This window comes from Rhinopithecus bieti, unplaced genomic scaffold (assembly GCF_001698545.2).
Source record: "Rhinopithecus bieti isolate Rb0 unplaced genomic scaffold, ASM169854v2 scaffold_29391, whole genome shotgun sequence".
NCBI lineage: Eukaryota > Metazoa > Chordata > Mammalia > Primates > Cercopithecidae > Rhinopithecus > Rhinopithecus bieti.
The window spans coordinates 982843-998068 of record NW_016813148.1 but is presented as its reverse complement, the minus strand read 5'-3'; the positions used below and the strand labels follow the sequence as shown (position 1 = coordinate 998068).

The 15226-nt window shown below is 36.0% G+C and overlaps 1 pseudogene; it reads left to right on the top strand.

The window, feature by feature from the left end:
- Nucleotides 1-15226, top strand: part of LOC108512444 (A-kinase anchor protein 8 pseudogene) — a 35711-nt pseudogene that overhangs the window by 7784 nt on the left and 12701 nt on the right.

Here is a 15226-nt window from a genome sequence, read left to right as displayed (position 1 = left end):
TTTCTTTCTTTCTTTCTCTCTTTCTTTCTTTCTCTTCCTTCCTTCCTAGTTTTTTTCTTTCTTTCTTTCTCTTTCTTTCTTTTTTCTTTCTTTCTCTCTTTCTTTCTTTCTCTTCCTTCCTTCCTTCCTAGTTTCTTTCTTTTTTCTTTCTTTCTTTCTCTCTTTCTTTCTTTCTCTTCCTTCCTAGTTTCTTTCTTTTTTCTTTCTTTCTTTCTTTCTTTCTTTCTTTCTTTCTTTCTTTCTTTCTTTCTTTCTTTCTTTCTCTTCCTTCCTAGTTTCTTTCTTTCTTTCTTTCTTTCTTTCTTTCTTTCTTTCTTTCTTTCTTTCTTTCTTTCTTTCTTTCCTTCCTTCCTAGTTTCTTTCTTTTTTCTTTCTTTCTTTCTTTCTTTCTTTCTTTCTTTCTTTCTTTCTTTCTTTCTTTCTTTCTTCCTTCCTTCCTTCCTTCTCTTCTCTCTCTCTCTCTCTTTCTCTCTCCCCGCCCCCCCCCTTCTTTCTTCTTTTTTTTTTTTTGTTTCAGTCTCACTCTGTTGCCCAGGCTGGAGGGCAGTGGCGTGATCTCAGCTAGCTTCAAACTCCACCTCCCAGGTTCAAGTGACTCTCCTGCCTCAGCCTCCTGAGTAGCTGTGATTACAGGTGCCCGCCACCACACCCAGTTAATTTTTTGTATTTTTAGGAGAGATGAGGTTTCACCATGTTGGTCAGACTGGTCTTGAACTCCTGACCTCAGGTGATCCGCCCGCCTCAGCCTTCCAAAGTGCTAGGATTACAGGTGTGAGCCATCGTGCCTGGGCTGTTTTCAGTTTTCTACAATATATTGCTGTTTCTCCTATTCCATTTTTGATTTTATGGTGTATCAACTTTTATCTCTTTTCTGACATTCTAGTGTGATTTAGCAGGAAGCAGATATTTCTCAGAAGTTTGTCTTCATTCATAAATAGAACCCAAGACCTCTAAGTTATCACTGGAAAAGAGAATATCCTCATAAAGAGAGACATGTGGACCCTGGAGACATAATATTTTACCCCCAAAATTATATTTATTCTGTTATTGTTATGCTACTGGCAGCAACAGTCTGACCACTTCTACCCAAACAACTGCCCTTTTAATGTAGATCAAAATATGAACAGCTTTCTTCTCTTCTTTCCTCTTTTACTATGTTTAAAAACACTTGATTGTTTTATAAATATTTAATTGAGCTGAAGATAAGAATAATCATTTAAAAGTGGAATGTAGTATGTAAGTAAAGGATCTGGCTAGCAAAGTCTTATCACATCCATGTGGGCCCAAGATGTAAGAAAATAAAGATCATGAAGAAATTACTTGACTCCTAATTTTATGACCACTCTCCTCTCATTCCACAGATGTACTTCAATTTGAAGGACAGCCTTGTTCACAAACAAAGGTGAGTTATAGAATACTTCTGTTTACCCATTAATTATCTATTTACATGAAATACTTCACTTGCAAAGTTCCAAAAGTACAGAAAATTCTTTCTTCTTTCAGTAGAAGATTGTATATAGTATGTGTAATGTCTAATGTGAATTGTATATAACAGAGGTGGAGGATGAACTTCACCAATTAAATCATTTTTCACACTTCACCAACAATATGTTGAGAGGAAAGCTTATAATGCAGAAGATGTTAAGACTGGCAATATTTTTCTCCATCTACAACTTCAATGGCAGGTGGTTATTTTGACATTGTCTGTGTCATTTTCTATCTTAAGTGGTAGAATATGCCATCATTTTAAGTATCAATATATGTTATTGCTTATGGAAAACAATCAGGGGATAGGAAATGATTCTAAAATATGCATATTATTTTCAAGAAAAAGGCAATAAACTCAAAGGTAGCAGGAAAAGTTCAAAATGTGAGAGGAGAACAAGAGAGAAAAATAATCATCAAATTGTTTAACTGTTAGAACACAACAAGTCAAGATATCCGGGCTGGCGGGAAGTGGGTTTTGAGAAGAATGAATTGTTAATAGGAAACTTACATAAGCATATGATTTAGAAGGAAAAATTTTCAAGTTTTGCACAAAGAGATGATTATGACAGTATTTCAAGCAAGCATTTGAGCTTATGAAAATGAGTTTTTAAATGTATAGTTGTATTATACAAAACATCATTGCTAATCTGTTTTGCTTAAGATAGTGCCATCAAATACCAAGAAATTTTTAAATACTTTTGAAAACTGAAATTTGAGATTTCAAACTTTCAATATTACAGGAGATAAGTATAAGAGGGGGTTCATTGTTATGTCTAAACTTAGAAAGAAAATATGGCTCCTATATTTTGACAGAATATTTGCCTTACATGTACCCAGACCTGATTTCTGGAAACGTTAGATACAATTGATGCTCTATCCTCCTAAACGAAAAATAAGCTTTCCAATATTGATTGTAAGCATGTATTTTGAAATCATTGAAAATAACAGTATTTGACAACTTATCCATGCTATGGGTTAAATTTTTAAAAATGCTACAGCAGTAAATTTAATTTGGAGAATTTTGTAAGTGCATAAAAAGTGAAAAAATTCACATCTTCCTCCATACTGTGCCATGTCTCCTATATAAGAAGTAAATATATTCCTCTCACTCACTACAGTTCCTATAGAATAACAAAGGCATAGAGAAAGTTATGATGATTTTTTAAAGAATAACATATCATAAACATTAATCATTAATTATAGATTCTTCTATGTGAAATTTAGGGCAATACCTCATTTTTGAATTTCTTTCAGGTTTGTTACAGTAGGAATGTCTTAGATTTAATATAGAGAGACTATGCTTCAGGGTAGAAGCCATATCTTTCTCCTTCATTTCTTTGCCTCTATATTTTAATTTAATATCTGTTTGTCTTACTCAGTACATGTTTATTGAATTTTTTTAAGGCTGAATGAAGAAATAAGTAAATGCAAAAAATATCCTCAGCCAAAACACAAAATACTCTCACCAAAGTATAATTATTATTTTATATTATTTATTGAGTATGGCTCTACTCTCAATATATACAAATGATGCCTTAGCCTTCCTTCCTACTTTAATAATATATTTGACACTTAAAGATTCTCATGAATTTCAAATACACTTTGTTGTTTTAAAGACTATAACCAAAATAGTTATTTTCTTGAAGTTTTAACCTTATTTGTACATATTTTAATTCTTGAAACATAAAATATTTGGCAAATAATTTTATTAAATCATTACAACTCGAAATCTTCTCAAATCAAAGACAGAAACTTACAAAATACAATGACAGCTACTAGGCCAATGATTCTTAAATGTGAGGTAGCACAGAAATCAACTGGGGAGCAGGTTAAAAGTACAAATTACCAAGCTCTTCTGCCAGAGATTTTGGCTCATCTGTCATCAAGTTTTATAGTTGATTTCTGATGCAGTTGGTATAGTATCTTATCTTGAAATACACTGGACTACAGTGTAATTTACATGATTGCAAGTATTGTGCCATGGTTTGGTTCTTCCAAGAGCTGATCTGAGATTAGGATTCTAGTGATAAAACTTTATTTTTGGAGTGAACTTTATATGAATAAACAAAAAAGAGAGGGATGCAATAGAGGAAAGGGTTAGCCCTAATAAAATGTGGACTATTAAGATATTTTCTACAGTGACCAACTGAAGCCTAAACCCTGAGGAGTTTCTGATAAATGTCACCATATACATGCCTCAATATTATTTCCCAACAGGGAAAGAAAACTTGGGTATTTATATCCCAACTCCCAAGAGTCATTGGTAAAGGCAAAACCCAAGTTAAATGTAAAACCCAAGAGATGTTAGTTTCTCGTCATTTTCAATCTGCTTGGGGGGTTTAACGGGGCTATCTGCAGTTTGTGCACAATTGATCTTCAGCACAAGTGCAGACTGGCAAGTGGAAGTCACACAGAGTACATGGTAATAATGTCCATAATAGCTGAATAACATAGATCAGATACTGACAGTGTCTACCAGAGATTGGGTCTGTATATTTATACCTCCCTCTTTTGTGCCTAGAATTTAGTAAGCAATAAATATTTTTAATAAATAATGAATGAATGAGAGAAAGACAAAACACTAGTAAATGAAGGATTCACATTCTGTTCAAATAAAATGGGAACAGTGATTAAGGCAAAATGAAAAGCTCTGAGAACCAGCGAGCTGACAGTCATGCACCTTAAAATATTTTTTTCTCTTACATGATTTATCATCATCTTAGTAGGCACTATAGAATTGTCCATTTTGTGTTGGCACCTTCTCCTCTCACTCATCACCTTCAGAGGTATTTTCTCTAGAACTACTCCCAATGGGATGATGCAACAGACTTTAATGGAAAGCTTCATGTTACAACACAAACGTTCGCTCCCAGTAAATATCCCTCTACCCTCCTCATTAAATATTAATTCATTTTGTCTGTTTTGTCTAATCTTAATATTTTTATTAAAGCACTATTTTAAATAATCAAAAGAACAAACAGGAAATATATATGAAAATTTCACACTTAGAAAACAGCCCAAATAAATCTATATCTAATTTTTTCAGTCATATGTGCATACTTTACTACATACACTCACACAAATGTATATATCCTTGAGTAGGACACGTGACATGAAATCCCTTGAGATCACTGATGCAGATAGAAAGTGGGATGGCCTTTCAGAATCTCTGTCTTATCACCATGTCTCATATTTCTCATTCAAATCTCAAGGAATCAAGGACACACTCTTGGAAGCTGAAAAAACTCAATATTCCAAATATCTGACTCATATTCTGCTCGGGACTTACAGGGTTGGGGATGTATAAGCAAGTAATCATTTACTCTTAAATTAAAATTCTTTCACAAGAATGTGGGAAATATTCATTTCCACACTCATACCAGTTACTTAGTTAAATGCAGGGGTTACAACCGGAAGCCTTAAAAATATCAGTGAGGTAACACAGAGGTGTCAATTAGTCTAGGTGCATATTGGTGCATGACAAATGACAAAAAGAAGAGAGAAGTAAAGTCTTTGAATGGGACAGTAGACATCTTGTGTAAAGTTATTCAAATAAAGGAAATATAAAGTATGTATACTCACAAACACACACGCACACACATACACACACACACACACACACACACACGTCTTTTGAAGTCCAAATAAAACTTTTCAAAAACAAAGTTGCAGTATTTAATTTAGGGCAAAGAGTTTTCTTCCTTAAACAAAGCAGTTTTCTAGTTTTAACTTCAGATGATGCCCTTAAAATGTAGTAATTCATAGCCATTTTAAATTTTCTGTTAATTTTCTATTCTGTCATATAACTGAAATCTTCTTCCTGCCATTCTTTGGAATATTTTAAGGAATGTTTGCACATTTGGACAAAATCCAGAGCTGTAAAGTTGCCTAAATGGATTACTTGTTATCTAAATATTAAGCAGTGAAACAGAAAGTGCTTAATAGGACCTTATGGTCCAGTGAGCAGGGTAAGGAAACGTCATAATGAATTCTCCAGAGTTTGTAGTCAGGCTTATTTGGAACGTAGCATACACGACAATGGACATCCAAAGGGCATTCCTTAGGTGTCTTTTGGAATAAGTATTATGCATGGATCTAATCAAATTCTAGCACCTCTTTCTTGCCAATATGATCTTTGCAGATTACTTAAACTGCTTTGGTAAGTTGCTTAAGTTGCTTTGGTCAAGTATTGTGAAGATGAGTGGATATTATTTAAAGTACTTGGCACAATACACAACACATAGTAAGCACTAAATAAACATTACTTTTTGTTATTTTATTATTAACATTATTATTATGCCTGCCCCAAGACCAGCGGCACAGAATACACAAGCAACATTTAAAGAACACTTAGGAAAAGATAGAAATAATAGTAGTAGCTGCCATCTATTCAAAGATCACAATGTTTCAAGAACTGTACAAAATGCAGGAACTCATTTAATTCTTCTATCAATCCTATTTCATTTCCAATTGTACAGAAGAATCTGAGCGTCTGAGAGATGAAGCCTCTTGCTCTAGGTCAGGTAGGTAGGAAAGGCAGGGCTGGCATTTAAACCCACAGAGTCTAGGGTTAGAGTCAGGCTCTTAAATAATATCCTATACTATCTCTTGATAACAAGAAAACAGTCATTCCAGATAGGAACCACATGGATTAAAACGCCATTTAGGGCACGTAAAAAAGGAATAGCAAAAATGAGTGAAAACAGAGGAGAACAGATTTATTTTCCTTAGCTACATGTGGCTCACAGTTTACACCTATAAAGAATGAAACAGGGACCAGAAATTAAATACTACAACTGTGCTATATCAAAAGCATAAGTGTTATGTCAAAAGCATAAAAGCTATGCTAATGACGGTATACTTTGTTTATGACTAAATAACCTGTATAGTTAGCTGCATAAAGCATGTTATTGGGTGTGTTCTGCCATTATCAATTTGTCTTGTTTTGTTTTGTTCTCCTTTATTTTTATAATGTTGTAAGTTAAAAAATTTCTTTTCCTATATTGATTTAATAACATACTATAATGAACAGCACCTGACAATTACAGTCATTATTCTGATGTTCTACTAGAGGAATAATATTCCTTATTTATAATACGTAACGTTATATTGCTTAGTGTGGGATTTATTTACATTCATGTGTATGTATTTCCCCAAGGTTATTCTGCCCTTCTTTGTCCTACATATCATTTTCTACAAGAGAAAGCAATTTTATGTATGTGCTTGTATGTATACACACAGAGAGAGAGAGAGAGAGAGAGAGAGAGAGAGAGAGAGAGAGAGAGAGGTCAAACACACATAAAACCCAATCTAAAACAAAACACATTTAGGGAATAGTTTTTGTTTCTCTTATTAGTAGCATTCAGTTGTGCTTTGGATCCACAAAGTTAAATTATTAGCCTAATACTGGGAATTCTTTTATTATAAAACCACAGCAAAACTTACATTATATAATAACATTTGACCAATTTCTTTATATTTACTAATAACCACATTGTATACATTGTGAAAAAATATATTTCCATCAAATATGGAAATTTGGTCCCAGAACATTTTAGTGACCTGACCAATGGCACTGAGGAAATTGGGCTAAAACAGGATGCAGTCCAAGTCCTCAGACGCCTGGCCTACTTCTTCTCATCTTCCCAGGCCAACAGACACAGAAGCAGCAAAACTGTGCATTGCCAGACCAGTCCATGAATGCTTGAAGCAAAACATGCTTTTGTGGTGCCACAAACATTCTTAAAGCAGTTTTAGCAACACTAAAATGAAAAAACAAAAGGAACACGGGCTCCAGTCCCAAGAAAGCCATGTTTTCTAATGTTTCCATTTGAAATAAACTCTGCATTCAACTCCCTAAAGCAACATTATTATGAACATGATTTTATGTGGATAAATTACTACTATATTTCAGCTGCACTGTGGGTTAAATAGGCTTTTGTGGGCTACACTGTAGATATCATTACCTCATATACCGCTGCTACTACAGAAAAATGAATTTTGAGTCCAAGCTAATTTTTAAAAAATTATTAGCATTGAAAATATTCCCTGGTAAATTGTTTTACTTTCACAAGACTGAAGATTTAACTATTACTACTTTGGGGCAGAAATGATATTGTATTCTCATATGTATTCCACAGGAGTATTTTATTCCCATAATTTACTCATTAAAGTATCTTACCAATATATCAGGTTGAAATATGTAAAAACTCCAATATTTGATCATTTTGAGCTGTAAAAGTAGCAATTCCATATAGTATAATTTAATATACAAATATACAGTAGCTCAACTCTCTATTGCTGATATTTCAAGTCTTTTCTATATTTCTTATTACACAATGGCAACACCTAACCATATGCAGTCATATTATCACATTTTGAGCATTTTGATTAATTTTATTTATATTTAAACACTATTTATTTAGCATCTCCTATATTCCAGCCATATCCTATGTGTTTTGTGTGATAAAAGTAATACAGGCCGGGCGCGGTGGCTCAAGCCTGTAATCCCAGCACTTTGGGAGGCCGAGACGGGCGGATCACGAGGTCAGGAGATCCAGACCATCCTGGCTAACATGGTGAAACCCCGTCTCTACTAAAAAACTACAAAAAAAACTAGCCGGGCGAGGTGGCGGGCGCCTGTAGTCCCAGCTACTCGGGAGGCTGAAGCAGGAGAATGGCGTGAACCCAGGAGGCGGAGCTTGCAGTGAGCTGAGATCCGGCCACTGCACTCCAGCCTGGGCGACAGAGGGAGACTCCGTCTCAAAAAAAAAAAAAAAAAAAGTAATACAAATTTATTGTTGACATTGCACAAAATATAGCGAGACGGGCAGATCACGAGGTCAGGAGATCGATACCATCCTCACGAACACGGTGAAAACCCGTCTCTACTGAAAAATAAAAAAATAAAAAAAACTAACCGGGCGAGGTGGCGGACTCCTGTAGTCCCAGCTACTCAGGAGGCTGAGGCAGGAGAATGGCATAAACCCAGGAGGCGGAGCTTGCAGTGAGCTGAGACCCGGCCACTGCACTCCAGCCTGGGCGACAGAGCGAGACTCCATCTCAAAAAAAAAAAAAAAAAAAAAAAATACAAATAAAATGTCATGAGTAAATGCAAAATACAACTAGCAATTTTGTAATCAGTTACTTGTTTTAAAATACATAAAATAGGATCACTATATGTATGCAGTTATAATTTTTAGATGTTTGTATTGTGTACATTTAACTGACACTCTCTTTCCTATGTCAGAAAGTATTTCTGGTATACAGACACTTCAATGGTTGATAGCACTCCATGGTATGGCTCCATGCACATCATCTGTATTAGGCCACTCTTGCATTGCTATAAATAAATGCCTAAGACTGGGTAATTTTTTTTTTTTTTTTAAAGATGTTTAATTGGCTCACAATTCTGCCAGCTATACAGCAAGCATAGTGCCAGCATCTGCTTCTGGAGATGCTTCAGGAAGCTGTTTCTCATGGCGGAAGGCAGAGCAGGAGCAGGCATCCCACATGGCAAAACAGGAGCAAGAGTGGGGAGGAGGTGCCACACACTTTAAATGATCGGATGTCACATGAACTCAGAGCTAAGTGCTCACTTATCACCAAAGTGATGGCCCCCATGATCTGCCTCCATGATCCAAATACTTACCACCAGGCCCTACCTCCAAAATTGGGGATTACATTTCAACATGAGATTTGGGTAGAGACAAATATCCAAACTACATCATTTTGCCCTCTGCCCCTGCTCCCACCCAAATCTCCCATCCTTCTCACATTGCAAAATACAATTATAACTTCCCAATTGTCCCCCAAAATTTTAACTCCTTTCAACATTAACTGAAAAGTCCAAAGTCTCATTTGAAACAAGGCAAGTCCCTTAAACCTATGAGCCTGTAAAATTGAAAACAAATTATTTACTCCCAAGATACAATGAGGGTATAGGCATTGGTTGAGCCTATGCCTCACCAAATCAGCCAAAAGAAAGGAGGCAGAGGCAGTCATTAAATGTTAAAGCTCTGAAATAGCCTCCGCTGACTCCATGTCTCACATCCAGGGCACACTGTTACAAGGGTTGGACTCCCAAAGCCTTGGGCAGCTTTGCAAGGTTCAGCCTCTGTGGCTGTTCTCATAAGTTATTGAGTGTCTGTGGCTTTTCCAGGCACAGGGTCCAAGCTACCAGTGAATCTACCATTCTCAGGTCTGGAGGGCAATTTCCCCCTTCTCACAGTTCCATTAGGTGGTACCTGAGTGGGGACTCTGAGTGGGGTTCCAATCTCCCATAGTCTCCCTTGGCATTGCCCCAGTAGAAGTTCTCTGTGGGGGCCCTGCCCATGCAGCAGACTTCTGCCTGGGTACCCAGGTTTTCCATACATCCTCTGAAATATACGCAGAGGGTGCCAAGTCTCATTTACTCTTCCACTCTGTGTGCCCACAGGCTTAATGCTACATGGAAGTCACCAAGGTTTATGGCTTGCACTCTCTGAAGCAGTGGCCTGAGCTGTACTTGGGGTCCTCTGAGCCAAGGCTTGAGCTGGAGTGGTCTGGATGTGGGGAGCAGTGTGTTGAGATTGAGCAGGGCAGTGAGGCCTTGAGTCAGGCCCCTGAAACCATTCTTCCCTCATAGGTCTCAAGGCCTGTGATGGAGGGGCTGCCATGACGGTCTCCAAAATGCTTTCAAGGCCTGTTTCCCATTGTCTTGACTTTCAGCACTGGACTCCCTATTAGTTAGTAAGTTTCTCTAGCAAATGGTTGTTCCACAGCCTGCTTGAATTGCTCTCCTGAAAAGGCTTTTGCTTTCTCTGCCACATGGCCAGGCTGCACATTTTTCCAACTTTTATTCTCTGCTTACCTTTTAAATAGAAGTTTCAACTTTAAGTAATTCCCTTGTTCCCACATATGAGTACAGGTTGTTAGAAGTAGCTAGGCCACATCGTGAATGCTTTGATGCTTAGAAATTTGTTCTAGCAGATACCTGAAATCATTACTACGAGGTTCAAAGTTCCACAGATATCTAGGGCGCGAACAAGTTCTTTGCTAAGGCATAACACGTGACCTCTGATCCAGTCCTCAATAAGTTCCTCATTTTCATCTGAGTCCATGTCATCCTTGACTCCATTATCCATATCACTACCAGCATTTTGGTCACAATCATTTGACCAGTCTCTAAGAAGTTCTGAACTTTCCCTTATCTTCCTGTGTTCTTCTGAGCCCTCCAAGTGCTTTCAACCTCAGTGTGTTACCCAGTTTCCAAGTCGTTTCCACATAGTCAGGTATCTTTATAGCAATACCCCACCCCTCAGTACCAATTTTCTGCATTAGGCTATTCTTGCATTGCTATAGATAAATACCTGAGATAGGGTAATTTACAAAGGAAAGAGGTTTAATGGGCTCATCGTCCTGCAGGGTTCACAGGATGCAAAGTGCCAGCATCTGCTTCTGGGGAAACCTCAGGAAGCATTAACACATGGCAGAAGGTGAACGTGGAACAAGTACTTCACATGACTAAAATAGGAGTAAGAGAACTGGGGGCGATGAGGAAGTGCCACACACTTTTAGAGAGCCAGATCTCATGTGAACTCAGAGCAAGAGCTTACTTACGACCAAGGGTAAGGCCCAAGCCATTAATGAGGGCTCTGCCCCCAGGATCCAAACCCCTCCCACCCGGCCCCACCTCCAAGATTGGGGATTACATTTCAACATGACATTTGAGCAGAGACAAATATCAAAACTATATTACCATCTCATTTCTACTCCAACTTTTGGATGGTTAGGCTAAAACTAATTTCTCACTTTCTGAAACATGATGGGATGAGTGTACTTTCTTATAAAATTTGCATGCGTCTCTGATTCCAACCATAGGAAAATATTTTCTTAGAATTTGACTTTCTGGATTAAAAAGTAGGTTCATTTTACTTTGTTACTGGAAATATCTTCCATATTATTTTAAAGGACATATTCATTGAAAACAACCCAAACATTACAGAAGCCAACCAAACCAAAATGAACATTATACATCCACTTACCAGGAAAAACCACTGTTGATATTTTGGCATATATATGCCCAAATATATAAGGCCCAAAGGTTGATAGCTACTGTGTAATAAAGAGGTTACATTTACGTTTATGTTTTGTCATTGCATTTGTTTTCATTTTAGAATCAATTTTGGGATAACATATACATAAATAAGATACAGGTATTTAAAGTAGGAAGTTACACTAATTTTGAAAAATGCATGTATCTGTGCTATAATCACCACAATCAATACACAGAATATTTTGAACAGCGTAAAGGCTTTTCTTTTATCCATTCCTAGTCAGTCCCAGCTCTCATCTAGGGCCCCAGACAACCCACTCACCCACTTTCTATAACTATATATTAGATTTGTCTATTTTCCATTTTTAGATAAATGGATTCATAAAATTGCCAGCATGTACAGTTTTGCATCTGTCTGTTTTTATTTAGCAGAATGTTTTTGAGATTCTATTTTGATGAACATATTTGAAGTTTTCTACTTTATCGCTGAGTGCTGTAGCCTTATATGAATGTGGCAGGCAGAATAATGTCACCCCAAACATGTTCATGTCTTAACTCCTAGAACCTCTGAAATGTTACCATACATGGCTATAGGCACTTTGCAGCTGGGATTAAATCAACGGCTTTGAGATGGGGAGATTTTTCTGAATTAACCAAGTGGACTCAGTATGATTTCTTGATGTGATAGTTAATTTAATGTATTAGTTTGTCTAGGTTATGATGTCTGGTATTTTTTTTTTTTTTTTAGTTAAACAATAGTATAGATGTTACTGTAAAAACGTTTTAGATATGTTGCTAACATTTTCAATCCATTCTCTTAAAGTAAAATAGATTATACTCCATAATGTGGGTGGACTTTATGCAATCAGTTGAAGGTTTTAAGAGCAAAGACTGAGGTTTCTTGAAGAAAAAGGAATTCTGCCTCAAGAAATTATGCCTGAGTTTTCAGCCTGTTGGCCAGCCCTGCATATTTCAGAATTGCCAACCTCTATAATCTTATAAGCCAATATCTTAAAATAAATATTTCTGTCAGTGTGTATGTATGTGTGCACATGAGTAAGTGTGTGTGTGTGTAACTTTTTTTGTAGAACCATTACTGACATACATAGATGTTTGGTCAAAGGGGCATGTGACCACATAAGACTAGTCAGAGATACAACATTGCTTGCTTTGAGGGTAGAGGAAAGCATTCACGAGCTAAGGAACCTGAGCAGCCTCTAAGCTGGAAGAGGTGAGGAAACATACTCTCACCTCCAAAAAGAAAAACCTGCTGACACTTTGCTTTTAGTCCCATGAGACCTATTTTGGACTTCTAACCTCAGAACCTTAAAATGATAAATTTATGATATTTCCATTGCTAAGTTTGTGGTTCTTCATTATGCGACAATAATTTGTGAACAATACATTTATTTATCCATTCACTTCCTGATTGGCGAAGTAATCTTTTTTTCTAATTTCTTTGTGTAATGAATAAAGTTGATATAAACATTAATGTACAGTTGTTTGGATAAACATATTTTTCCTTCTAATGAGTGAATTCATAGAAATTGGAGTCACAATTTTCTGTGGTGAGTTTATAACTCTATAAGAAACTACAAAAGAATCAACAAAGTGGTTATAGCATTTTAAAGTCCCAAGAAAATATGTAAGAGCTTTAACTGTTTCATGTTTTTGTCAACAATTTGTCTTATCAGACTTCTAAAATTTTAGGCATTCTAATAGGTGTAAAGTATCTCATTTTTTTTAACAGTTTTATTGAGATATAAATTACATACCATAAAACATGCTTATTTCAAATTTAAAATGTTATTTTTTGTAAATTCACAAAAATATCACCAAAATCAATTTTAGAACATTTGCGTCACTCCAGAAAGTCTGTACATATTAGCAGTCATTCCCAATTTTGCCCCAAATCTTTCTCACCATTACTACCCATCCATAGATTACCATCATTCTATTTTCTGTTTTTATAGATTTGCTTATTCTAGATGTTTCATATAAATCAAGTACACAATATATAGTACTATGGTTTGAATATGTCCCTCAAAAGTTAATGTGCTGGAAATATAAACCCCAATGAGATTATATATCTAGAGATGTTTTTAAGAGCTAATTAAGGTTAAATGAAGTCATATGGATGGGGTCCTAATCCAATAGGAATGTGGCCTTATAAGAAAAAAAAAGAAAGACATTTCAGACATACTTGATCTGCTTTGGCCTACAATAAATACCCTCTGCCATGTTACAACATAGTAAGAAGGCCCTCACCAGATGCAAACCCTCAACTTTGGACTTCTCAGCCTCCAGATTTGTAAAGCCTAAATTTCTTTTACTTGTAAATTACCCAGTCTCAGGTTCTGTTAAAGCAATAGAAAACTGACTTGTTTCTTTCACATGCAATGTTTTTATTTTTTATTCATGCTATAACACATATTACTACTTTATTCCCTTCTACTGCTGAATATATTGTATTGCATGAATATATCATGGTTTTGAATCTATTCATTAGTTGACAGACATTTGTATTGTTTCTAACATTTTATTATTATCAAAATTCTGCTGTAAATATTTATCAAGGAAATTTTGCATGGAAGCATGTTTTCAATACTCTTGGATACATGGTAGCAGTAGAAGTATACGGTAACTCTATGTTTGCCATTTTAAGGAACTACCAAACTGTTTTTGAAAAGTGGCCACATCATTTCACATTTCTACCAGCAATGAATGAGTGTTCCTGTTTCTCCATATCTTTGTCAATATTTGTTTTACATGTATTTTAAATTATATCTATCCCACTGGGTGTGAAGTAGTATTTCCCTTTGGTATTAATATACATTTTCCTATTCTCTAATGATGTGAAGTTATCTCATGATGTGTTTATTTGCAGTTTAGATAACCTCTTTGGGGAAATGTATACTTCAATCTTTTGCCAATTTTTCAGTTGGGTTATTTGTATTATTATTGAATTGTAAAAGTTGTTTATTCTGGCTACAAGTTCCTTTTCACATATACATTTTGCAAAAATTTTCTACTATTCACTAGGTTGTGTTTTCACTTTCTCAATTGTGTTCTTTGAAGCACAAAATTTTTAAATTATGTTGATGGTTAATTTTATGTATCAACTGTACTGGGCCAGAGGATGCCCAGATATCTGGTTAGGGATTATTTCTGGATTTGTCTGTAATGGCATTTCCAAAATACACTAGCGTTTGAATTGGCAGACTGAATAAAGCAAATGGCCTTCTCCGATGTGAGTAAGCATCATTCAATCATTTGAGAGTCCGAATGCAGTAAAAGGACGTTGAATGTTCCATCTCTGCCTGACTACATGAGCTGGGACACTGTTCTTCCCATGCCCTCAGTTCTCCTGATTCTCAAGACTTCAGACTTCAGACTCAAATGGAGATTTATACCAGCAGCTCTTCAGCTCTCAGCCCTCTGCACTGTATCATCAGCTTCCCTGGGTTGCCAGCTTGCAGAGGGCATATTGTGGGACTTCTTGGACTCCATAATTTTATGAGCCAATACCTTATAATAAATCTCTTTAAACATACACACCCATTCACATATACACATGTACACACTAACACGCACACAGGTTCTGTTTCTCTGTAGATCCTGAATCAATACAACTATGATAAAGTCAAATTTATCTTTCATTTGTGTAATTTGTGCTTTTCGCGAAATATCTAAAGTTATGAA